The following is a 25,628-nucleotide window of genomic DNA, read 5'->3' as shown; positions in this document are numbered from 1 at the left end:
TTTTAGTCTAAGTCGCCAAAGTCGTGTGTCTTATAGTTGGGTGGACAGAAATGCATCAGACTGACTTCACAGTTTTATAGTGCTTTAGGCTTTTGAAATTGCTTTACAGAAAAGTTGTACTTTTGTCATCTCTTTGACAATAATGTACCTGGTTGAGGATCATAGACATTTTGATTTTAAGTGTGAAGAACTGGGACAGAATGAGTAATTACAGAGAGGCAGGTGAGCTTCATAAAAGTTCCAGCCCAAGAGCTTCTCAGCAGCTGTTATTGCTGTTGTTCAGTTGCTGTTGTGTCCAACTCTTTGAAACCCCATGGACTGCAGCATTCCAGGCTTCCCTGTCCTCGTCTGTCTCCTGGAGCTCGCTCAAGTTTATGTCCATTGAGTTGGTGATGCCATCCAACCATCTCATACTCTTCTGCCTTCTCCTTTTGCCTTCAGTCTTTCCCAGTATCAGGGTCTAAATTTTACTCTTTGAAAATAATTCTCCTCTCCGTATGGTAGTAACATATATTCACTGTTGACGATTTTGAAAATGTCAAGTGCATCAAGAAATAAAATCACGTGTAATTCCACTACCTAAAAGTAGTCATTGTTTTGCTATAAATCCTTCTAGCCTTTTTTCTGTATGTAAGCACACACACTGGGAAACATTTTATGAATTGGAAATCACATTGCACATCCTGTTTAATAAGCTGAGATAGTCACTTAAGATTGTGAACTTCTTCTGTGATCAAATATTTCCTGTAACATCATCTGTATGAGCTGTGTAGGATTTTGACAGACACTATAGCAGATTCCCTGGTAGCTCAACTGCTAAAGAATCCACCTGCAATGTGGGACACCCTGGTTTGATTCCTGGGTCAGGAAGACCCACTGGAGAAGGGATAGGCTACCCACTCCAGTATTCTTGGGTTTCCCTCGTGGCTCAGCTGGTAAAGAATCCACCTGCAAAGTGGAAGATCCAGGTTCAATCCCTGGGTTGGGAAGATACCCCTGGAGAAGGGAAAGGCTACCCACTTCAGTTTTCTGGCCTGGAGAATTCTATGGGGTTGCAAAGAGTAGGACACAACTGAGCAACTCTCACCTTCTTTCATATTGGATTTTGGTGGCTGTTTGGTTGTTTTCATGAATATGGTTTATAGATGGATATGCTGTTTGAAAGTTGAGTTTGGGAAAAGGGAACTGTTGTCTTTCCTTAAATCTTAGAATTCAAAATGCCGTGTTCTCCTTCCTTCAACATAACTTTAGCAGCTTATTTGATGGCAGTGTAGTTCACATGTAGTGGCATGCACACACGTGTTAGCATGTGTCAGCTGTGTGGTGTGGTGGCGTTATGTGCATTCTCCCCGGTCACGACACAGGAGGGCCCACATCCTTCCAGAGTGGCCCTCAACTCTGCTGCACCTACACACCTGACTTCTGTCAACATACGCACCATTGGCCTGTCTCAGGGCCTCTCAGAATCTGAACCAGGCCCTCTTGACATCTCCGTTTCTTCTTTCAACATCATGTTTTTGAGAGGCTTCTGTGTTTCTTTCTGCAGGTGTTTGTAGTTCATTCCTTTCTGATTGCTGAGTAATATTCTATTATATGAATATGGCAAAATTTGTTTATCTGTTCTCCTGTTGATGGCTACTTAGGTGGCTTCTAATTTCAGGCTTTAATAAATAAAGCTGTTATAAGATGTCTCTATGCAGGCTTTTGTTTGTTTGCATGTTTTTGTTTTATTTTTTTTCAAACATTATTGTTTTCCCTGGGTGAGTGTCTCGAAACAGGGCTGTCGGTCCTGTGAAGGCCCATTATTTAACTTCAGAGGAAACTCCCAGCGGTTCTCCAAACCGATGGCTCCCTTTCCTCTATAGGCCCAGCAGCAGTGGATGAGAGAGTTGGCCGTCTAGGTGTTGGCAATGCTGTGTTGTCATTCTTTTTAGCCTGAGCTATTTGGGGGGACACTCAGGCATCTCATGGTGCCTTTCCTGGTGACTAATTATGTTGAGTACTTTTTTCTGGGGAATGTTGATCACTCATTTGTCTCCTTTGTGAAGTGTTTGATAGGCCTCCAGTCCTGTTTTTTGGTGACTTTTATTGGCGTGTGGTTGATTTACAATGTTGTGTTAGTTTCAGGTGTACAGCAAAGTGAATCGGTTGTGCGTATACACGCATTCATTCTTTTTTAGGGGCTTCTCAGGTGGCACTGGTGGTAAAGAACCTGCCTGCTGATGCAGGAGACTAAGACCCAGGTTTGGTCCCTGGGTCAGGAAGATACCCTGGAGGTGGAAATGGCAACCCATTCTCATATTCCTGTCTGGAGAATCCCATGGACAGAAGGACCTGGTGGACTACAGTCCAGGGGGTCACAAAGAGTCAGATACGACCTAAGTGACTTAGCATGCTCTCTTTTTTAGATTATTTTCCCGTAGAAGTTGTTTCAGAGTGTTGAGTCGAGTTCCTTGTGCTCTACAGTAGGTCCTTACTAGTTATCTATTTTATATATAGTAGTAATTGGGGTGTTTGTCTTTTCACTGGGCAGTCGTAGTCCTGAGCATTTTCGGTAACTGTCCTCTGGGAGATTTATCTGGGAGCGCTCCCCCCAGCCCGTGCCCTGCTTGGCCATCTGTGTACTGTGTTTTGGTAGCAGAGGAAGCCTCAATTTTTTCCTGAAAGGTTTGGGTTGTGCTTTCTGTGTTCTGGGAGAGTTTTGCCGACAGAAGGGTGAAAACACGTTTTCCTGTAGATTTTGCTGGCTTTGCTTCTGCAATTATGCACATCCTCCGTGTGCATGCTAAGGGGGAGAGGAGGGGGGACCACGTGCTCCTCACAGAGGTATCTTACTGTCCCAGCTCCAGACATCAGAATGACTTTCCTTTCCTTCCTGGACTGAATTGCTTCGGCACCTTTGTTAGAAGTTAATTACTGCATCAGTGTGAGTCTGTTCCTGGCTTCTGGCTTCTGTTCTGTAGATGCGCTTGCTTATCCCCATCTCAGTGCCATATTGACTCATTACTGTTGCTCTACGGTAAGTCCTGAAATTGGAGAATGTAATTCTTCAAGCTTGTTTTTTTTTTCCCCCCTCAAGTATGTTCTGGGTGTTCTAATTGTTTTTTGGCATGTCACATACATTTGAAAAAAGAACTTGTCAATTTCTGGAAAAAAAAGATTGTTGGGGTTGATGGAGATTGTATCAAATTTGTAGATCAATTTGAGGAGAATTGGCATCTTAGAAATTTTGAGTGAGTCTTCTGTCCACAAACATGGTGTATCTATTTATGTAATATTTTAATGTAATAACTAAATAATTTGATTTAATAATTAAATTAATGTTTCTTATTTCTCTAAGATATATTTTATAGTTTCAGTGTGTAATCTTACATCTGTTTTATTGACTAGATCCCTACTAATTTATGCTTTTGGTGTGAATTTTAATTACTGTTGTGTCAACTATATTTTAAATCATTCATTGCAAATATACAGAAATACCCTTGACAGTTTTTATATTGACCTTGTGTCTTGTAACCTTACAGTTATTCTAGTAGTTTTTTGTTTTGGAGATTTTTTTTTAGGATTTTCTACATGGATAGTCATGTTGCTTGTGAATAAAGACAGTTCTGTTATTGTGATCACCTAATATTTACATGTTTTGTTTCCTTTCTTGCTTTATGCATTAAGATCTCCAGTACAAGAGTGAACAGAAGAGGTGACAGAGGTCACTCTTGCCTTGCTCCCGATTTCATAGGGCTGGAGTCCAAAGTTTTCGTATAAGGTGTGATGTTAGCTGTGGTTTTTCTGTAGAGCTTTTTTATCAGATTGAGGGAAGTCTCTTCTATTCCTAGCGTACTGAGAGTTGCTGTTTTTAAGTCATGAACAGGTGCTGAATTTTATTAAATGTTTTCTGTGTCTATTGGGATAGTCTTATGGCTTGTCTTTTGTAGTCTGTTGAATGTCAGGCCTACCCAATATTCCTGGCCTAAATTCACTTGATATTAATATATTACTGTCAAGCCATGACACACTCTAGTTTTTATGTATTTCTTGGACCTGGCGATGCTGACCTGGCCTCCTGCTCCCAACTCAGACAGGCCTGTCCTCCCCCCTGTGAACCTGGCCCTTCTGCTCGTCACTGCAGGCGTGTGGGTCATCACCGCGGTGCTTTGACTTGTCTGACGTCGGCGGCCTTGGGGCTTGGTGCAGAGCCCACGTCCCAGAGCTGGCATGGCCTCGGTGGTCAGACCCTTCATCCATCAGTGAACTCTTATCTTGGTTACTCACTGCCCCCAGCAAGTGCTTCAGACACTCCAGTCAGGGACTGGAAAGATGAAAAGCATGACTGGTGGGCAGCAGGGAGGGGTCTGGACGGACCCACGCTGACCTCACAGCTTGCTTAGTTTCACCTGCCCACCCCCTTCTCAGAAAGGCCCTGTGGCCTGTCTGGTGGTATCTGTGAAGGGTCCCCTTGTTTTCTGGGCAAAATAGCCATTACACTGTTGTTTTTCCACATCTCTGTTTGACCCGGTGACCCTCACTCCAGCAGAAGGTAATTTAGACAGATTAGGACCTTGGCTCCTTTCCAGGAGCCCATAGAAGCCTCGGAGCGGAGACAGTCCAGAAATATACCCGTGTCCACGTGACCAGTCTCCAGAACGCGCTATTTTTAAGATGCTTGAACTTGTTTTCTCAGAGGATAATTTCCACCCTTGGCTGGATGGGTGGTTTATCCGGGTAGCTGTCTCTCTCACCGAGAATGAAGGAGCTGTCCCCGGTGTGGTAGGAATTTTGAGACAGGAAATGTGCTAAGTGTATGGGTTCTGAGCCAAATGTGGTCATTAGCTTGATCCAAATTTCACTTTACCGGAAGAGGAAGGATTTAAGGCCAGGTAAGCAATGTCTATCAGGCAAGTCCAAAGCAGACAGACCCAGGCAAACATGTAATGCGTCAACTGCTCCCCAAGCTCTATAGCTGATTCATCAGTTCCATCGAGTCGCTGATTGTCACTGGGGGCCACTCGCTGTGCGTAGGCTGGGAGGTGCCGACACCCACACACCAGGAAGACCCGTGAGCAGCTCTCGGTCAGCAGAGGCCACATGAGCCCTCATGATGCAAGTCGGAGGGAGACGTCCCCGGGGGATGGAACATGAGTGGGGTGCAGCCCAGGAAGGGTCATGTTGTCTTGGGTTTTGTATTCTCTGCTCTGAAAACTAAGTCGTGGTTCCTGAAACGAACACCTCAGGGAGGTGGGGAAATGCACAGAGGACGACACTCCCTCGGATTAAGGGCGCCGGTCCTCACGTCCTCCCGGGAGCGACCAGGGCATCTAGGTTAGCATTGTCCTGTCCCCAAAGTGACTGGAGCCCCGTCTCAGGCCCGGAGCCCAGCCCCAAGCTTGTGGGGGGAGGGGGATGGGGCAGGGTTCCACTCAAGAGGACCCGAGGCTCTAGGAAATGCACAGCTCAGACCACCCCCCGGGACCCCTCTGCTGCCAGTGTGACCGGACGTTGGCCTGGGCTCGGCCCAGTTGCGTAGTCCTCGATTTTTCTGTTTGAAATCTCCATTTCCTGTCCTGCTGTCACTAGTTTGGAAGAACCTGTCTAGAATGTTGGACGTGTGTGAGCCCCTCACTCAGGGCCAGCAGGTAGGAAGCAGAGGGCCCACCTTGTCCTGAAGTGCCTCCTGGAAGGAGAGAAAGGCAGGCGGGAGGGCAGGACCCCGGGAATGGGGCTCCGGTCGGGGGAGCAGGAAGGCCCGCCCCTGGCCTGCCGCTTCAGGCTGGGCCGCCACCTCCCCCGAGGGCCGGGTGATCTCGTGCATCCGGGGCCTGTCCCAGCCCTGCTGCCCATCCCACGCTGACACACTGAGGGCTTGCTCTGGGCCCCCCAGTCTGTCTCATCCAGTGAGTTCTAGACCCCCACCCCCCGAACCCCTGCTCCTGGAAGGATCCCTGTCACCAGCGGGGATGGTGGCCGGGGTTGTAGCCCTGAGGACTGAGCAGGGACAGCCCACCCCAGTGCCTCTGGGGGCCTCATGGAAACCTCCAAGTCGGAGCTTATGAAGCTTGCTGAAGAGCACATGGCTGAGACCCTGGGCCAGGCCCTCTACCCTCGGCGCTCGGGCTCTGAGGACCTCAGAGAGGGGACAGTGCCAGGTACTGAGGGCTGGCAGGGCTGGAGCCCCCCAGACCCCTGGCCTTGCGAGGCTGAAAGCCCGGCCTGTCGGGCGCCCAGCCTCCCTCACCACCTGGCCGCCTGGCCTCTGGGCTCTTTGTTCCCTGAGGCTGAGCCCACAGCTGCTGTGGCGACATCAGGGCCCTGTGAGCTTGAAGAAGCATCAGAGGGCCTACCAGCAGTCTAGTCTAATCCTGGACTCGGCCTGCACCAGCCATCTAAGGAGAAGATGGACAGTCCAGGAACGAGCCGTCGCTGGGACAGAGTCCCTGCTGCAGCCCCGCTCCCCGGAGGCACTTGCAGAACCCCCGCCCCGGGGAGGGCTCCCCGTCCTGAGCCGCCCGTGTTCCTTCTCTTACGTGATTCCAGCCCTTACATGCATGATGCTGCCACCCATGGCGAACCTGGTCTGCAGATGGAGTTTCCTGAAGGGTCTGTACCTGCGTGGTCCTTCCTTTCATCTGCTCTCCTTGAATTTCCCGAATCATCTTGCCCAGTGCTTCCTTGGCTGAGCACTCCTTGTGCTGCTGGGTCCCTGACCTCTGTTCGCCAAGGTTACAAGCCCTGCTGCCAGGCCAGCAGAAGGAAGTGCCAGGCATCCTCGGCTGGCTGGCTGGGCCCCAGCACAGGAGCCAGGAAGGCACAGCGTCACCTCCCTACAGCCAAAGCCCACCTGCCTGACCTGGGGTTCCCACCTGCCTGATCTTGGACTCCGACCTGCTTGACCTTGCCCTGGGGCTTTCGCAGTGGCCCAGTCTGGTGCGGTGTGGGCCATCAAAGGAAAAGCAGGCCAGAAAATCAAAGAGAAGTAAAAGGCATCGGGAAACTAAAGGAAGCGAGACCTCCCATGTGATGAGGGAGGAAATATCAAGCGAAACGTGGTGTCCTGTGAAGCAGGAATGCTTGACCTGCTAATTGAAAGCTACAGATGAGGAACATTTGATATCTACACAGTTCACTTATCCAAATTACTGTTATTAGTGAAGAACAATGACAAGGAATTCTCCCGCATGCACACATTTGATTTTGGTGATTATTATTTACGCGTGATTTATTACCCCCAGTGCAAAGCACAGCTGGAAGGATCACAGAGATGACTCACCATTTCCTAAGGCCAGATTTTTGTTTTGTTTTGTTTTTCCTCAAATGATGGTTTTATCGACTCCCGGGATGAGAGTCTGCTCCTGGTGTGTCCCAAGCGCCAAATGTGCTGGAGGAAGTCAGGAACAGGGAATTATAACTTTGTTCCTAATGAGGGGTTCACCTTCCCTTTGTTCTGAAACACAGCGCTCTGAGCAGAGATCTTGAGAAGGACACGGGTCTAGAACTCTCTTCAAGGTAGGAGGTGCAGACCACGAAGAGGACATAGCAACATCAGTTACGCTCAAGTTGCTGGAGATGATTTAATGACCGTGTTTCTGTCCTAGGGACGACGGCTCCTCCATGCCCCTGCAAACGCATGGGGCACATTCCTCAGCCTGCACACAAGGAATTTGCATAACTGTGATATTCCAGGAGCAGAGGGGCAGAGAGGGTCACATTCTTGTCCCGGTGTGTAATTCTGTGCCAGGCAAACCTGGGCCCTCGCTGGGGACCACCCCATTGCTCGGCTGAGCTGGACGGCTGTGGACCATGTGCCTTGCAACACGTGGATTCCAGTAAAAATCCCTTTTCCAGAAAACACTGGAGAAGGGTGAGCCTAGCCTGTGGCAAATAAGAAACCAGAGCACCAGCAGTGAAGTGTACTCACCGAGCTAAGACAAGACAGAGCAGAAGCTGGTCCCCCTAAGTATTGTGTTCTCTGATTTTCTAAGATTTTCTTTGACTGCGATCAGCTACCTCCTGGGTGTACTTGGGCCCTGGAAGGACATTCCCAAGATGGGTTGGTGGAGCCTTTGCTCCTGTATCTGGTGTAGAGGCCTGAGGCCAGGCAGTTGGAGGTTAAACAGAACTGCACCCCACCCCCACCCACGATGGAGCCACAGACAGGGAAAAGGCTTCCTTACTCATCCATTGCCAATGTCTCCACGTGCAGGCTTGTAGATTCACGAGTGACCTTGCTCTCCTTACCTCCTTGTTGCAACCCCATGGACTGCAGCATGCCAGGCTCCCCTGTCCTTCACCATCGCCTGGAGTTTGTGCAAACTCATGTCCATTGAGTCGGTGATGCCATCCAACCATCTCATCTTCTGCTGTCCCCTTCTCCTCCTGCCTTCAATCTTTCCCAGCACCAGGGTCTTTTCCAGTGAGTTGGCTCTTTGCATCAGGTGGCCAAAAATATTGGAGCTTCTGCTTCAGCATCAGTCCTTCCAATGAATATTCAAAGTTGATTTCTCTTAAGATTGACTAGTTTGATCTCCTTGCAGTCCAAGGTACTCTCAAGAGTCTTCTCCAACACCACAATTCAAAAGAATCAATTCTTCTTTGCTCAACCTTCTTTATGGTCCAACTCTCACATCGTATATGACTACTGGAAAAACTGTAGCTTTTACTATTCGGACCTTTGTTGGCAAAGTGCGTCTCTGTTTTTTAAAACACTGTCTATGTTTGTCATAGCTTTCCTTCCAAGGGGCAACTGCCTTTTAATTCCATGGCTGCAATTGTCGTCTGCAGTGATTTGGGAGCCCACGAAAATAAAATCTGTCACTGCTTCCACTTTTTCCCCATCTATTTGCCATGAAGCAATGGGATTGGGTGGCCTTAACTATCAAAGTCTCATGATAGGAATGTGGTAAGAGGGTTTCTTCTCTACCACAGAGAACATCCTCTGTCTCCCTCTCTGTCTGTCTGCCTGTCTGCAGAGACCATACACAGATGGACACACAAGCATCCACACAACCTGCGCTACAGCTCACCAGAGGCCCGCTCCCTTTCCTTCCAGCCTCGGCCGAGCACTCGTCTCCTCTGCTCACTCTAGGAGGGTCCTTATTTAACACAGTCTTACTTTATGGACAAGTAAGACTGAAAACCTATCACAAATTGTGCTAGAGGTATAAAAATTCCATTTTCTCATGTCATATATACATGATATATAAATGTAAGCTTCATATATAATATGAGAAAATAAACTTTGTATAATTAAAAAGTTAGAGGCTCTGCGACTGGTCCTTTTCAGAACGGGCCCATCTGAACGTGCGCCGACCCTCCTGAGCTGTGTCCACGGGTGATGACTCTTGACAACCAGGGAGTAGCTTTTAGCCATGAGTTACTTTCAGATAAATGTAGTTTTTCTTTGATAAGAAAATGCCTTTTGAAAATAAAGGACTCAAGGGTGTTTTGTAATTTTAAAATCTAAATTTAAATCTAAGTTTTAAAATCTAAATTGCTGTTCTCCAGAAGGGAAATACCTTCTGCAGACATATAAACAGAAAGTGGTGGGATAGGGGCGGGGAACCGTCAGTGGTGCTGGCAGAGTCCGCCCCCTTGGACAGAGCCCTGGACAGACGTGTGAAGGTCACGTCCCAGCCCGCCAGCTTCTCAGCAGTTACTAGTTCAGGGGATCTTAGGGCTTCCGCTGGTGGAAGAGGCCGCTGCGGGGCACAGTTCAGGCCTCTGGACACGTCCTGGAAGCGTCTGTAGCCACTGTTTCTCAGGGGCAGGGTCCTCCTGTGAGCTGAGGTCTGTAGTCAGGGGAAGCCCTGGGTGTGGCCCTGAGCCGGGCTGACTGGACACCCACGTGCAGCCTCCCTGGCTGACCTCCACCCTCCCCGTCATCCTTGTTGAGCTCACTCTGCCGCAGTGCAGAGCCCTCCACAGGGCAACCATTCCCAATCCAGTGTGCTCTTGGGGGGCGGCCGGTCCAAGGGGAGGGTGTGTGCACAGCACCCCTCCCCACCCAGCTCACACCCCTGCATTTTGGATGTGTTCAGGTTGCTGTTTACTTGTTCAGTCGTGTCCGACTCTGTGTAACCCTCTGTGTGACTGTAGCCAGCCAGGCTCCTCTGTCCGTGGAATTCTGCAGGCAAGAACACTGGAGCAATTTGTTATTTCCTTTTCCAGGGGATCTTCCTGATCCAGGGATCAACCCTTGTCTCCTGCACTGGCAGGCAGGTTCTTTACCACTGAGCCATCTGGGAAGCTCGTGATGTGTGTGGTGAGTCTGTTTTAGCTGCAGTTGGATAAGCCCACTTTATAACTCTCTGAAAATAAGAAGTTTAGTCAAGTAAAGTTCTGACTACATTTTTTTTCAGAGAAATCATGCTTGAAAAATCCTCAGCTTAACAAAACAAGTCCATTCTGTATAGTTTGGGGCAGACATATCTGAAATAAACAGTTCGTTCAGGGCTGCATTTTAGTTAGCTCCTAACTAGAACCTTGGACTTTCTGACTTCCAAGTGAGCTCTGCTGGGGGGCAGTGGGTAGCAGGGGGAGCCACCCAAACCCAGACAGCTGGTCAGTTACCTGTGGGATTTCTTACCTGTGCTCAGAACGGTACAGTATTCAGCATAGAGGGTGAGATCTCAAAGCTGTGATGGGACTTGGTGACCTTGAGTTGCTGGTGGGAAGGAGACTGTGGACTTGGAACACAGAGAGGATGGCTAGTGCTCTCTATTAGTATGCTGATGGCGTGAGGCATGTGAACGAGTGTGTGTACATTCTCAAACGTGTGTGTGTGTGCATGTGCATGCATGCTCTGTTGTATGCAGTCATTTGGGATGTGAGAGTTGGACTCTGAAGAAAGCTGAGCGCTGAAGAATTGATGCTTTTTAACTGTGGTGTTGGAGAAGACTCTTGAGAGTCCCCTGGACTGCAAGGAGATCCAACCAGTCCAACCTAAAGGAAATCAGTCCTGGGTGTTCATTGGGAGGACTGATGCTGAAGCTGAAACTCCAATACTTTGGCCACCTGATGGGAAGAACTGACTCATTAGAAAAGACCCTGATGCTTGGAAAGATTGAAAGCGGGAGGAAAAGGGGACGACAAAGGATGAGATGGTTGGATGGTATCACTGACTCAATAGACATGAATTTGAGTAAACTCTGGGAGTTAGTGATGGAGAGGGAGACCTGGAGTGCTGCAGTCCATGGGGTCACAAAGAGTCAGACACGACTGACTGAACTGAACTGAACTGAACAGGCCAGTTGTTTGCTAAGCATACATCTTGTGAGATAGTTATTAAGGTTTGGATAGGTGTCGCCAAGACAGATCACAGTCTTCATAGAAATGAGCGCAGCAGGCCAGGTCCACATCATGGGGGACCAGCTAATGAGCCTCACGTGTCCGTCTCTTCCCCGAGGACGCCGTGCTGGTGTGGTGTGTCCCAGCTCTACAGGCGAGACTGCCTTTGGTCAGGACAGGGACACAAACACTTCACCCGAGTGAGCAGCACCTGGGGGGACACCCAGGGCACTGAGAAACCTGACTCCTCCCCCTCGCCCCTCATACCTGCTTCTCCTTGGTTGTGGCCCTTGTCTCTGCCGGGCGCTCAGCTGCTTCCTGAGCTTTGCAGCCACCACGGTGGCCTGGACCCTGGGCAATGGTGGCTCATGGGATGCGGAGGAGGCTGTTTTCCAGATTCTGCCAGATGGTGCTCCTGCTCTGAGCTTGGCCTCTGGCCACAGGCGCTGTGTGGCCGGTGGTGAGACCTGCCTGCTGTTAAGGTGAGGGCGGAGCAGCACCTGTCATTTGCATGTGTGTGTGTGTGCTTATGTGTGTACGTGTGTGCACATGTGTGTGTGTGTGCTCAGTGCAGGAAGCAGGGCTGGATGAAGTGTGCTGTCCTTCTCACCTGAGATCTGTGGGGAATGTCCCTCCGGGCCTTGAGCAGTCAGCTCTCCCTCCCGGGGCGCGAATCCTATGAGCAGATGGGCGTGGCCACCCCAGGACCCAGCCTTGGCCGTTACGTGTGGAGCGCACTTGGACCTGCTCATCTCTGTAATGAAAAAAATATGTGGCTTCTCATGGGTAATAACTTCTGACTTCCTGGATGGCTCTTTTGTTTTGTTTACTTTAGCATAAAGTATTCCACCCTTTAAAAATATTACCCTCTCTTTTATCTGTTTTATAGTATTAAAATACACAAGCATGTTTATATTTTAAAATGGGAAATGTCAAAAACATTTTTACAGCATCTTTCTTTTAATCTTTGTTTAAAGTGTGGGGTGGGTGGTGGAATAGCTTCTAGGTTATGTTCAATTTTTTCCATTTCTGGAAGAGCTTGATTGAGAATTCCAAACCTTTTGTACTGGACAGATGTTCAGGATAAAAAAAGGCCTATCACGTCCCTCCGATCCTAGTAGTTTGTGGTGTATGTTAACACAAGGTTAGAATCACTAGGGTTGAAATTTTTGCTAATGATATTTAAATTTTTTAACAGCATTCAACTCTTTGAAAGACTCTGTATTGTAATACATGTTTCATTTTTGATTTCTGCTATTTGGAAAGTAACTTGTGATGCTATTATGGGACCTGGGGTGATTATGGGTGGTCACGGTGATGGCTGTTGTAAGCTTGTAGGACTGTCTCTGGAGTGCTTAAGTGAGTGGGCGAAACCCCCCGTTTTCTGTGAAATAGTGAAGTGGCTACCTGTCCTGCAGTCTGGGGACAAGGACTAGGAGTGCCCTTTGCTGTTGTAACTCCAGGCCGTTGTGAGCAGCGCTCACGGGAAATTTCTCAATGGTGACAGTATAAATGGACAAATTCTGAAAAAAATTTCTTAAATTCTACCTTTAAATCAAGGGTGTGTTTGTTTTCATTTGCAGATAATGAATCAAGCAAATACAGTTTGCCCAGAAATTGTGATGTTTCAGAGCTTGCTTTTTTTTTTTTCCGTGGGGAAGGTATTTACAATCATTGTTCTCTCTTCATGCTAAGTTTTATTTTCTCATTAAATCAGGTGAAAACCTGTGATACTGTGTTATTAAGCCAGAGTGACTAGGAGGAAATGATAGGATGTTATTAATTTAATAGAATTCCATGTATCGAGTCATTTAATCAGCTAGAATTACAGAGATACTCCTAAAAAACAGTCAAGTCTGCTGTTAAAGTTGCCTCATTAATGTTTTTTGCCAAGGATTTGTACATTCCTAAAAATACTGGAATAAAACCCAGAAATTGAAATGTCATGAACTGATGGCTCGCTTAGACTGAGCTCCCATCCAGGGCAGAGAACAAACCTTCAGTGTTTCTGCATCCCTGCCTCCTTCCAGAAGGAGAAGGGCCAACAGAGGACGAGATGGTTAGATAACATCACCGACTCAGGGGACATAAGTCTGAGCAAACGCTGGGAGATAGTGAAGGACAGGGAATCCTGGCATACTGCAGTCCCTGGGGTCACAAAGAGGCAGACACGACTGAGTGACTGAACAGCAACAACAACCTCCTTGCCCGCAGCCAGGGACACAGCACACACAATGGTGTTTTTGAAGAATGTGTTTGAATTCACCTTTTTTCTTACTCCCTTCGCTTTCTCCTGTAAAGGGGAGCCACCCGGTGTCCTCGCGGAGCTGGAGGATGGGTGTCCAGTGTCATGGCCCGGCATACCCCTTCCTCTGTGATGCGAGACTTCTCTTCCCCATGATCATCATTGTCCTGAGGAGGACCGAGAAGGACCCTGTGACAACCCTTCCAGGTGTGCCTGCTTCTGTGTCTGGACCTCCTGTCTCTGAATCTGGTATCTTCAGCGCCGAGAGGCTGCAGCGGGCCCAACTTGCTTGGACCAAAGCGAAGATATTGTTTGTGCTAATCAGTCGCCCCTCCCCAGGCCCAGTGCATGTTAGACTGTGCTGTCCGTCTCTGTCAGCCATCCCCAGAGCTAATTAGGGGTCGTGTTAAAGTCCAGAAACAGTTGGGTTTTTCTAGCTGCACTGTTCCAGCCCCCAGCCTCCCTGCCCACTCTCAGCACCTCTGTCCCCACCCGGGTGACTGGGGAAGGACAGGGAGGCCCAGGCCTCACCGTGGCTGTGTGGTTGTGGGGTGTTACTGATGTGCCAGGCAAGACAAGACCTGCTTCAGTCTGTCCTTCTTCCCCACAGGTCAGACCAACTGGGTGTTCAACTCTAGTCTGCTTGCACTTCAGTTGATTGGGGTGTTTTTCAGCTTGCAGAGTCCTAGGAGAATTCTCACTGAGACTGCCCAGGTCCTCTTACTTTGTGGTGGTAGTGGTTATTTATTCACTCAGTCGTGTCCAACTCTGTGACCCCATGGACTGTAGCCCACCAGGCTCCTTTGTTCATGGGATTTCCCAGGCAAGAATGCTGGAATGGGTTGTCATTTCCTTCCATTTCCCTCCTGACTTAGGGATTCAACCTGTCTCCTGCATTGCAGGTGGATTCTTTACCATTGAACCACGAGGGAAGCCCCCTTACTTTCATTTTATTGGCATACAGTTGATTTACAATGTTGTATTAATTTCAGGTGCATAGCAAAGTGATTCAGTGATATACATCACTGAGTCACTATATATATATATGTGATTATATTTAGAATCCCTTGGGATTCAAAAAACAGATGATTGTAAACCAGCCAGTATGTGAGCTGACACATTCTCTTACTGATAGAATGTCAGAAATGTGGGATGTCTCAAAGCTAGTTTAAAAAGGGCCACCGTGTAAATGAGTGGTCTGCTGTGCTGAGTGAGCTCACGAACAGATGCACAGCCTTGGGACTCTGAGGTCACAGCCACCCGGTGGTCACCATAGTTCAGGTGGTCAGCATACAAACATGCTCCGGGGTCCTCCCGGAGCACACACTTGGCTGGCGGCGAGAGCCTGGTGGGTGAAGAGTCAGACGTGGCCGACCTTGGCCCCAGAAGGGCCTGTTCACATGGGAGAGCAAGGGGAGGACAGTGCCAATGGATGCACAGGGTCCCTTGGTGCCTAAGGTGTGTCTGGTGTGGACGTGGGAGCTTCCTGCTTTCTCAGACAGCTGCCCTCATCGCCACACTCCTGACCCAGGCACATGCAGCCATCTTACCTGCTTTGATGTCAGGGCCTGTCTACCCTTCTCTGTCCTTTCCACTTGATACTGGTGTCCTGGAACAGTTGCTGTGAACGTACTACTGTTTCCCCAGATGGCTCTCTTCTTGCCCTGCTGCCCTGACTTATGGCATCAGACCCACACTTCTAATTCCTGTATCACACAGGCCTTCTCCATTTCTGTCTCTTTCTTTCTCCGAGACTCTCTCTGCACACATCATACGTATGCCAGAAAGACTAGAAGAAAAATGGGCAAAATAGTAAGAATAGTGGGCTTCCCAGGTAGTTCACTGGTAAAGACTCCACCTGCCAATGCAGGAGATGCAGGTTCCATCCCTGGGTTGGGAAGATCCCCTGGAGGAGGAAATGGCAACCCACTCCAGTATTCTTGCCTGGAAAATCCTATGGACATAGGAGCCTGGCGGGCTACAGTCCATGGGGTCACAAAGAGTCAGAGACAGCTGAGCAACTAAAACAGCAACAACAATTAAGAATAGTACATTGGATGCTGAGATCATAGCAGTTTTTATTTTTCATATTTTAAAGAAATTCTATAAACAGCACAATCCTTTTTTTTTATTAGAAAATATCAAAATGATTCTAGAGAAGTAGAAATCCATAAATTATAAAATAAGATACATCTATATCTAGATACTGATATATATTTATGTATTTATATAGGTAAAATAAATGTATAAATGTTTGTAAATACATTTTAGTCCCTCTTAGATAGGGAATTAATTGAAAGAAATAGTTTTACCCCAAAGGACAGGGGTTCTAATTTAACACTGGATTTTACTGACATTAAGTGGTCATCAACACCGTGACATAAGGGCAATATGGGATGTAACTAGGAAAGTCCCGGCCCATTAAACTGTGGTACTCCATGATCATAAGATCCATCCTAATTGCGGCGATGCTGGTACACACATTACAGAATTGATAAGATATGAGGGCCTTCCAGTTTCACACAAACTCAGAGAACAAAGGAGGTGCTGCCTGATTTGTCTCAGGAGTCCAGGCAGGCTGTGCTGGAGGGGGCCCGGCCACAGTCTTAATCACTGCTTCTGTACGGATGTCGCCTCTGCCCGGAGGGCTCTTGTCCTCAGTCCCCCGTACCTTCCTGGTGAATCCTCACTCTTCAAATCAGAGCTCACACACCCTTTCTCAGGCCCCACCTTCTCCACGTTTCCCGGTAGAGCTGGGCTCAGATATTTCTGCACTCTGAGTGTCAAGCTGGGCTCAGCTCCTTTGCACACTCTCAGAGTTTGCTCAGTGCGTAGGACACAGATCACGTGGTCTCAGGGGGTCTCTTTAGTCCCTGTTTCCCTCGAGAACTGTGTCTGCAGTTCAGGCTTGGGACATCTCTCTGCCCTGGCGCCTTGCTCACTTTTGTAGAAGTGTAACAGTCAGGAGACTGAACTGAGTTCAGGAATCTTACACACCTGGTGTCAGCTGAGCTGCTCTGAGGTTCTCCAGTGCTACAGTAATTGTTAATATTCCGTGTCCTGGTCCCTTTCTGGTGGTGATCTGTCCCATGTGTGGGCACGGGAGCCCTCAGTAACTAACAGATGCCACCACTGTCTCTAAGCATTTGTGTTGTCAGGACACATCATATAATACTACATTAAGTCCTGAATTAATCACACTCCATTTTTTTCCCTTGATGAGAAATATCCTTGAATTCATGTCAAGGATATATTTTAATATATGTATGTTTTAGGGAAAGTAAAGATTCAAGTGACTGCTGATGGTTTTGGATACTTTGATATATTTATGTTGGTAAAACCCAAGTTATTATAAGAGGTAATATTTCCTTCAGGAATTTTCTTAAAAGCTGAGCTTGACATTGAGCGCACTATCCTCAATAAGGCAGAACTCCACACATCGGAGAGAAAATTTTCCACAAAGTTGAATCAGTTCTAGACATTTGCGTGTCCCCAGGCAATTGGATGGTTGGGACAAAAACACAACCACCTCCTGACTGTGTCTGTCCTCTGTTACGACTACAGAGTCTTGGGTGCTCCCTGTAAAACAGATTCCTTATTTTGTAAAGAAGCTAGGCCTACTGGTTTTCTACCTGTCTCCTGCATGGCACCTGTGCCACTCGGGTACAAGCACAACAGGTGAGTCTCCCGTGGACCACAGGGGAGACACCACCCCCGCCTTCCATGGAGCCGGGTGTTGGCAGGGAGTGACCGCGCTGTCCTTACATCTCCTCTGGTTGTTTATCTCCACGGTCCACACGGGAATGCTGGGCGCATGTCTCTTGCAACGTTTTTTAAGGAGTTGAGGGCATGCGTCTCACCATCCGCCTGCTCCGTCAGCAGCGTCGCGGCAGGACCAGATGGCCAGGTTGGCATCGACAGCATCCTGCTCACCTGCACGAAGCACTTCCCATGCTTTCTTCTCGATCAGCAGCTTTGCCTTGAGAGTATCCTTACAAAGCTTAAGTGTTTTTGGTTTGTTCTAGAACTGTTGGGCCATATTTACACAGATGCAGCCAAGGTGTAGAACTCTTTGGAAATTTTGAACAAGCTGAGAGGACTTGGTGGAGGTTTGAGTTCCCAGACTAGCTCTTCAGGAGCAGGTGTGAGCAAGTGCGAAGAAAGGGCTGAGCCTGACCATGTCTTACGTACCTGATGTTTTCTTTCTTCTTGCAGAAGAAAAAGATTCTTGGAAAAGAGAGCTGGTTCTTAGTTCCTACTGGAAAAAAATACCCTGCTGGGCCCTGGATGGGAGCCACTCTTTCCAGTGGAAACACTGACTTGCAGCACCACAGTCTATTGTAAAATCTACAGAAATGTGGGTAAAAATCTTGCATCTGGTTTGAGATTTATCTCTGCTACCAGGTCAGCCTGTCTGCATTTTTGACTCTGGATGGTTGGTCATCCAGGACTGGGAGTTGCCTCAAAGGATAAAAAAGAATTATTGGGAAAAACATCAAGAATGGATTTTCTTTTGCTGTCACAGTGTCTTATTAAAAAATTATTTTCTGAACAAGCTGGCAGAAATGAGGTAAATGTGAGTTGCTCTGAGGATGTTCAAGAAGCAGCTTTTGGGGACCACAGTGCCTTGGCCATCTCATGATGAAAATCATGAAATAGGCTTTGGTACAGCATGCATGCCTTAAATCTGGGGCTTCTCCAAGACACAACTTTGTAAAGCTCATGGCACTGCTGAGGCAGCACGTAAAGGCCCTGGTTCACCATCTCCCAGCATTGCTGTGTGCGCCTGAGCGAGGGAGCGACTTCAGAGCACGTGCTGGGCGAAGTTCTGCTCTCTGCCCAGAACCGCCGGTCTTCTCTGTGGAGAAACTGTTCGACAGTCATGTCTGTACCCTCGCTCGTACCCTGTTTGCCATCTCTGCAGGGTTTTATAGCCTGCGTACAGGTGCTCACTTCCCCACCTGCTACTCTGTTCTAGTCCTGATCTTAAAAAATTTCAACAGTGATTTTACCATCTCATGGTGTGCACGTAAGTGGCTACATCTATTCTGTGGAATGAAGGTATCTGAATGTGGCATGCAAATTTGAGAAAATTCCTTTACCTTGGCAATGAAGGCTGGGATAAGTTGTGAACTGCACATATCTCTCTGATTTAAATAATAGTGGAGTATGCCTGTTAACACCTGCTCTGTTGTGCTGCTGATGAGAGTCAACTTGGAATAACCCATCTGAAGGTCAAGAAAGTGCTGAGTAATGTCACACTTGAGTCTCATTGGGGAGGTCAACTTGGTGAGGGGAGGGTTCTGGTGTTGACTTAGAATTTCCAGTTTGAGAACGCTCCTTGGAAGTATCCGCTGTGGACCAAGGTGCTCAGAGGCTGGTTTGGGGGCCACAGCAGCGACCCTGGCAGAATAGAGGACCCGGGGCCTCCAGGAGAGAGTCAAGGGATGGTTGGGGAGATTTGGGGAGATGGTTCCTGTGGTCACCCTGCCTTGCATCTCCACTGCTCCTCATCCACACTTTTCTTCCCTTTCTTTCTCTCTCTTTCTCTCTGCCCCCCACCCCCCCAACCCCAACTCCTCCAGCCATAGGTAACCACCCTCTACTCTCTTCTCCATGAATTTACCCATTCTCAGGACCTCATATGGCCTTCCCAGGTGGCGCTAGTGGTAAAGAACCTGCCTGCCAACGCAGAAGACACAAGACACACGGGGTTTGATCCCTGGGTGAGGAAGATCCCCTGAAGGAGGATATGACAACCTACTCCAGTATTCTTGCCTGGAGAATCCCATGAACAGAGGAGCCTGGTGGGCTACAGTCCATGGGGTTGCAAAAAGTCAGACACAACTGAAGTGACTTAGCACGCACGCAGGGGCCTCATATATTGCAGGGAATCATGCAGCCATCATCCTTTTGTGTCTGGGTTATCTCACTGAGCATAATGATCAGGCTCATCCCCGTTGTGTCAGAACCTCATTCTGTTTTTGGCTGAAAACATCTCATGTGTGCATCACATCGTGTTTATCCATGTATCTGTTGATGGACATGCGTTATTTCCACCATGTGCTGCTATGAACATTTGTGGACAAATATCTGTTCTGTCCATGCTCTCAACCCTCTTGGGTGTCCACCTATGAGTAAAATGAATCCATCCTGTGCTAGTGCTGTGCCTGACTTCCTGAGGGACCCTGACACAATGGTCTCCATGCCATGCTATACACGGTACGCCGTGCTATCTGCCACGTGTGAAGAATGTGAGCTGTTGTTGCTGCTTGTTGTCATCCCCAAAGCAGGTATTCTGATATTTTATACAAGTTCATTATGGGAGGTGAGCTGAGAGCTTGGGGAAATCTTTTTGCCAAAATTCTGTACATTTTGCTTTAGGTTTTGAAAAGTGAAAGTGAAAGTCGCTCAGCTGTATCTGACTCTTTGCAAACCCATGGACATAGTCCATGGAATTCTCCAGGCCAGAATATTGGAATGGGTAACCTTTCCCTTCTCCAGGGGATATTCCCAATCCAGGGGTCGAACCCAGGTCTCCCACACTGCAGGCAGATTCTTGACCAGCTGAGCCACAAGGGAAGCCCAGGTTTTGAAAAGACCACAGCAATATTCTTTAAAACATCTTAACATGACTACTTGTTTTTGGAGTGTGGGGGCAGGCTATGAAATAATACATGAATTGTCTTAGTTCTGAATCTTGATTAGTGAGGTCGTATTGAGGAAACTACATCCATTCAGTTGCCTACAAAATCTGCAGACTTCCTTTATGCTCACAGAGTTGCATGTTTAAAGTATATGTTTAATTTCTTGTGATAATTTTTTCTTTAAAAAATTATGCATACTTGGAGAAGTAATGATCATTTTTAAAGTATTATCATTAAGAGAATACAGCCTTTGAAGCGAATTTTAAAGAGGTTTCACTGCTTAAGCAAAGATGTCTTTCTTCCAACTAACCTGAAACAATGCTCACTGCTTATCCTATGTTATATCACGTGATGTTTGCTCACAATGACGTCTCCCAACTGTGTTTCTGAATGGTGAGGGTTTTCCAGATAGTCAACCAAATAGCACTCTTGGGGGAGATTTTTAAATCAATTTCTCATCTTATGAGGGCCCTAAAGCCAGCAGAACACACAGGCATGACTTTCTATAGTGGACAATTCTGTATTTCCTTCGCTCTTTGTGTTTCTTTCAACTTCTGGTCATTTTCTATCTTTCTTTGAAAGTTATTAAAGTTGTGTGTGTGTATGTGTGTATGGATATGAGAGTGTATGTGAATGAGTGTGTGTGGGAGCACACTAAACAAATGCTACATTGTTTCAGGGTTTTTTAATTTTTTTTTTTTTTTGCTGCTGAAATTTTTGCTGTATCATTATCCAATTGATCTTAATTATCTCCTGCTAAATTAAGTTTCTTTCAAGGGAGTTATCTCTAAGATAGTATTTCTTTCAACTAATCTTTGTATCTCTCTTAGGTTCTTTTATAAAGAAAAATATTTTCCATGCCAAAAGAGATTGGTAGAGAATGGCTTTCATTTTTTTCACTAACTTGGGAATCATTTTGGCATAAATAAACAAAGATGAAAAATAATCAGCTAAAGATTCCAGTCATTAATTAATTCACATTTTAAGGCCAACTTTGCAGAATTCCTTCTTCTGTGTCAAATAACAACAGAGCCACCCCCACCTTAATAACAAGGTAGGGGAACTTCAGTGGCAGAACACAGCCCCATGCCCAGGGTCCCTTCTCCTTTCTCTGCCACCAACCAGCCGTGGGCTTTTGATAAAGCTCAAGCCTCAGTGTCTTATTCTGTTAAATTAAGATGATTGACCAGAAGTCTCCACCATAGTCTTCAGCTCTGAAATACCACCAGTCTCTGGTTACAATAGACCTCTTGGAGATACTGGGTTTTAGCTAATCAGCCTCTTAATCAGCTCTAGGTCACTGCAAAGACACTGAATTCCTTGTTTAGAAAAATGTTTACTGTCGCACGCCAAGAGAGCATGGATGAATAAGGGAATGGCTTTAACTTCTAATAAGGATTTTCATTGTTGTAGGACATCTAAGTTTAACCTTAAATTAAGAAAATATTTTACAGAATGGAGTGTTTTGTTTTAAATGTCTAGTTTGTTTTTTTTTTTTTTCCCCTGAAGCAGTTTCAAACCTGATTTTAGTAAATAGAGATGTGCAGTAGAAACAGAAATTTGTGAATAATATTTATGTGGAAAGAATAGACTAAAATGTAGGGAAAGACCCAGTTCAGTAATGTGGCATTGTTGATCTCTCACTGTTATGTGGATCCTCAGAGTGTAGTGTGTAGATGTTGGAAAAATGGTGACCATGGGGCACAGGCTGAGGCATGTATATACAGATACACCCTGCAAAGTGTGTGTGCTTATCTTAAAGGAGCTTTTCTAATTTGTGACATTTTAGTGATAGGAGTAAGTTGATAGAGTAGCAAAGAGCAGCAGTGCTGACCTGTCCTTGGAGTTTTCAGGAGGAAGGGAAATTGCTGAGACAGCGACTTCAGCAGGCGGGGGAGCCAGGTGAACGCAAGGTGACACGGTGACATCTCAGCCGGGCGTCTTCAGAGCATTTGAAGACTTGAAATTGACCAGGGTGCACATGCATCAGCAGAATTAAATGGCAGGAGAAATCGCTGCCTTAAGAGATCAGCATTTTCAAGTCCACAGTAAGGATGGGAAGTATTTGCTAGCCGTCAAAACAGTTACCCCCAACGTTTACTTCCTATTTGTTGTTCAGTTGCTCAGTTGTGTCCGGCTCTTTTTGACCCCATGGGCTGCCGCATGCCAGGCTCCCTGTCCTTTACTGTCTCCCAGAGCTTGCTCAAACTCATGTCCATTGAGTCAGTGATGCCATCCAACTATCTTATCCTCTGTCACCTCCTTCTCCTCTTGCCCTCAATCCTTCCCAGCATCAGGGTCTTTTCCAGTGAGTTGACTCTTTGCATCAGGTGGGCAAAATATTGGAGCTTCAGCTTCGGCATCAGTCCTTCCAATGAATGTTCAGGGTTGATTTCCTTTAGGATTGAATGATTTGATCTCCTTGCAGTCCAGGGGACTCTCAACAGTCTTCTCCAGCACCACAGCTCGAATACATCAATTCTTCAGTGTTCCATCTTCTTTACAGTCCAACTCCCTAATAACACATATGTTTAAAATGTGGATCATTGCTAGATTTTTAAATGACACAGCTCTCTGTCTCTGCCCTGGAGTTGAAGGGCCCAGGTCTGGACCTCACCTGATCCTTGTGCATCAACCCCAGAAAGCTGGGGACCCTCGAGGCAGGACTGGGGGGTGACCTGGTGAGGGGGTGGGGACTGGCAGCTGGCGCCCCACATCCCGGCAGGTCTGAGCCAACGTGGCAAGTCACTTGCAGATAGATGATTGAGTGTGATCATTTTTGATGAGTTAAAATGCTCAGCCTGTCCTTGGGGAAAGCTACTTCATAATTGATGAACAGTATTGTATCTTTCCTCTGCCGTATTCTCCCCCCTCCTCCCACTTCAATCCGTTTGTGTGTGTGCATGTGAGTTGCTTACTATTTAGGCCTCTGTCAGTCAGTTCAGTTCAGTTCAATTGCTCACTCGTGTCCAAATCCTTGCAACCCCATGGATTGCAGCATGCCAGGCCTCCCTGTCCATCGCCAACTCCCGGAGTTTACTCAAACTCATGTCCATTGAGTTGGTGATGCCTTCCAACCATCTTATCCTCTGTTGTCCCCTTCTCCTCCTGCCTTCAATCTTTCCCAGTACCAGGGTCTTTTCTAAGGACTCAGCTCTTCGAGTCAGGTGGCCAAAATATTGGAGTTTCAGCATCAACATCTGTCTTTCCAATGAATATTCAGGACTGATTTCCTTTAGGATGGACTGGTTGGATCTCCTTGCAGCCCAAGGAACTCTCAAGAGTCTTCTCCAACACCACAGTTCAAAAGCATCAATTCTTTGGCGCTCAGCTTTCTTTATGGTCCAACTCTCACATCCATACATGACTACTGGAAAAACCATAGCTTTGACTAGATGGACCCCGTGCTGGGTCTTTAATAGCAGGTTTCTATCCCTGATGACTCTGCTCTTGTCCTGTGTCTTATCCACTCGGGGCACTCCAACTGCCCACATGATTACCGCTCCCTGGCCTTGCCTGGTGGTTTCTTCACGCTGAGATCCCTAGTGTTGCTGGAGGCCTTTTATTGTTGCTCAGGACCGGGAACACAGTCCTTCCGGGAACACAGGCTTCCACCTACACCTGCCTTCTCCCAGTGTACTCACTAATTTATCCATTATTTATCAAACGCTTACTGGGTCAGGTATTTGCCCTTACTTTCTCGTTGTTTTGCTCTCTGGTTACCTATCCTATTTCACTATGTCTTTCCTGCTTCTTGGTCCTGGTGGTAAGAACAATGCTGGATTCACCACCATCATGGTAGCCTCCAGTTCACTGAACACTTTTCAGTACACCATAAAGTTTTTCTCTTCCTCTAACTTGAGTAATAATGCTAAGCCTTTTTTAAAACTTAAACCTTTTAAAACTCATAATATTATTTATTCATTTACTTGGAAAAGACCCTGGTCCAGGGAAAGATTGAGGGGAGAAAGAGAAGGGGGAGGCAGAAGATGACATGGTTTGATGGCATAATTGACTCAATGGACATGAATTCGAGCAAAGAGACGGTGTAGGACAGGGAAGATAGTGAAGGATAGGGAAGCCTGGCATGCTGCAGTCCTTGGGGTCTAAAAGAGTCAGACACAATTGAGAGACTGAATAACAACAGCTTATTTCAGTATAAAATTTTTAAATTATGCTGAAAAATATAGTAAATAATATTTTATTGTCATTGTTCAGTCGCTCAGTCGTGTCTGACTCTTTGTGATCCCGTGGACTGTAGCACACCAGGCTTCCCTGTTCTTCATTGTTCATTCTTCATTGCTTAAACTCATGTCCATTGAGTTGGTGATGCCATCCAAGCATCTCATCCTCTGTTGACCCCCTTCTCCTTTTGCTTTCAATCTTTCCCAGCATCATGGTCTCTCCCAATGAGTTGGCTCTTCACATCAGGTGGCCAAAGTATTGGAGCTTCAGCCTCAGCATCAGTCCTTCCAATGAATGTTCAGTGTTGATTTCCTTTAGGATTGACTGGTTTGATCTCCTTGCTGTCCAAGGACTGTTAAGAGTTTTCTCCAGCACCACATTTGGAAAGCATCAATTCTTTGGTGCTCAACCTTCTTTATGGTCCAACTCTCACATCCATACATGACTACTCGAAAAACATAGCTTTGACTATACGGACTTTTTTAGGTGAAGTGATGCTTCTGCTTTTTAATACACTGTCTGGTTTATCATAGCTTTTCTTCAAAGGAGAAAGTATCTTTTGATTTCATGGCTGCAGTCACCATCTGCAGTGATTTTGGAGCCCAAGAAAATAAAGTCTGTCACTGTTTCCTCTTTTTTCTTCTATTTGCCATGAAGTGATGGGACTGGATGCTTTAGTTTTTTGAATGTTTAGTTTTAAACCAGCTTTTTCACTCTCCTCTTTCACTTTCATCAAGAGGCTCTTTAGTTCCTCTTCACTTTCTGCTAAAAGAGTGGTGTCATCTGCCTATCTGAGGTTCTTGATATTTCTTCTGGCAATCTTGATTCCAGCTTGTAATTTATCCAGCCTTCTTTATGGTCCACCTCTTATGACTACTGGAAAAACCATAGTCATGGTTTGACCATACAGACTTCTGTTGGCAAAGTGGTGTCTCTGCTTTTTAATATGCTGTCTAGGTTTGTCATAGCTTTCCTTCCAAGGAGCAAGTGTCTTTTTAATTTCATGGCTGCAATCACCATCCACAGTAATAATACTACACTTTAGTAAATAATACTAAGTAATAGTAATAGTCAAACACTGTATCTTGGTGGTATCTTCCACCAAACTTTGTCTGAAGTGTTTTACTACGTTTCCTATAGACTTTTATCCTGCATTATAATTCCTACAATATTATTTAGAGAAAATATTGTCAACAGAGTTGAGGGCCCCATGCACCCCTCCCTGACCCCACCTCTCCTTCTGTCTCCCCAGAGGAAGCAGAGTCTGAGTCTAC

The sequence above is a fragment of the Bubalus kerabau genome, chromosome 12 (assembly GCF_029407905.1).
Source record: "Bubalus kerabau isolate K-KA32 ecotype Philippines breed swamp buffalo chromosome 12, PCC_UOA_SB_1v2, whole genome shotgun sequence".
Classification (NCBI taxonomy): Eukaryota; Metazoa; Chordata; class Mammalia; order Artiodactyla; family Bovidae; genus Bubalus; species Bubalus kerabau.
The sequence above is the reverse complement of the archived record's forward strand: the minus strand, read 5'-3'. Positions refer to the sequence as shown.